Source organism: Nansenia antarctica, assembly GCF_963989245.1.
Source record: "Nansenia antarctica genome assembly, chromosome: 15".
NCBI lineage: Eukaryota > Metazoa > Chordata > Actinopteri > Argentiniformes > Microstomatidae > Nansenia > Nansenia antarctica.
The window spans coordinates 10,609,554-10,610,452 of record NC_137685.1 but is presented as its reverse complement, the minus strand read 5'-3'; the positions used below and the strand labels follow the sequence as shown (position 1 = coordinate 10,610,452).

The following is an 899-nucleotide window of genomic DNA, read 5'->3' as shown; positions in this document are numbered from 1 at the left end:
ATAAAAGTAGTATCTGATGCCTCACTGCTTGGCACTCAGCATTAAGGGTTGGATTGGGGGTAAGACCCTGCTACATACCAGCGTCATGTACTTGTACATCAAGCTGCCTCAGGATACAGAAACAGGAGATAGGCTCCTGCCCTAAGGGCCATTAGGCTCGAGAAACATCGGTTCTCAAGGCTACTTACTTACTTATCAATTGATAGTACTGATGAAGTGATTACCATTGATTTATGAATAACTTATATTGATCGAAAAGTTATTCACAAATGACATTCGTCATGATTTGTCACATAGTCAATGATGTAATCAATTGATAGTACTACTGAAGTGATTACATTTGATTTTGGAGGGAGGGAGAGAGGGAGGGAGGGAGGGAGGGGGGAGAGAGAGGGAGGGAGGGAGAGAGGGAGGGAGGGAGGGGAGGGAGGGAGGGAGAGAGGGAGGGGGGGGGAGAGGGAGGGAGGGAGGGGGGGAGAGGGAGGGAGGGAGGGAGAGGTAGGGAGGGAGGGAGAGAGAGGGAGGGAGGGAGGGAGAGAGAGGGAGGGGAGGGGAGGGGGAGGGAGGGAGGGAGAGAGAGAGAGAGAGAGGGAGGGAGGGAGGGAGAGGGAAGGAGGGAGGGAGGGAGAGAGGGAGAGAGGGAGGGAGAGAGGGAGGGGAAAACATCGTGAAAACCTCAAGCGCGTTTGGCATGCAGTGATTATCGCTGTTACAGAGGCAATAGTGGGCCAACGTCTTATCAGCGCGCCGTGTACGTACGCTCCTCTCCCGTCTAATTGACAGACTGCGCCTGTTGTGACAATTAAAGACAAACAAACAACAACAACAACAACAACAACAACAACAACAACAACAACAACCACAACAACAACAGGAACGCCAGTTGTTTGTAAACCTTA

At 51.3% G+C, this 899-nt stretch overlaps 1 protein-coding gene across 3 annotated transcripts in view; it reads left to right on the top strand.

Moving 5' to 3' along the window:
* Nucleotides 1-732: 732 nt before the first annotated feature.
* The window catches only part of pparg (peroxisome proliferator-activated receptor gamma), a 29,261-nt gene continuing 29,094 nt past the window's right edge, over nucleotides 733-899 (top strand). For all 3 annotated transcript variants that reach the window (XM_080545548.1, XM_080545547.1, XM_080545546.1), the window contains exon 1: nucleotides 733-899. This exon is cut by the window's right edge. The gene's annotated coding sequence lies outside the window, so the exon portion shown is untranslated.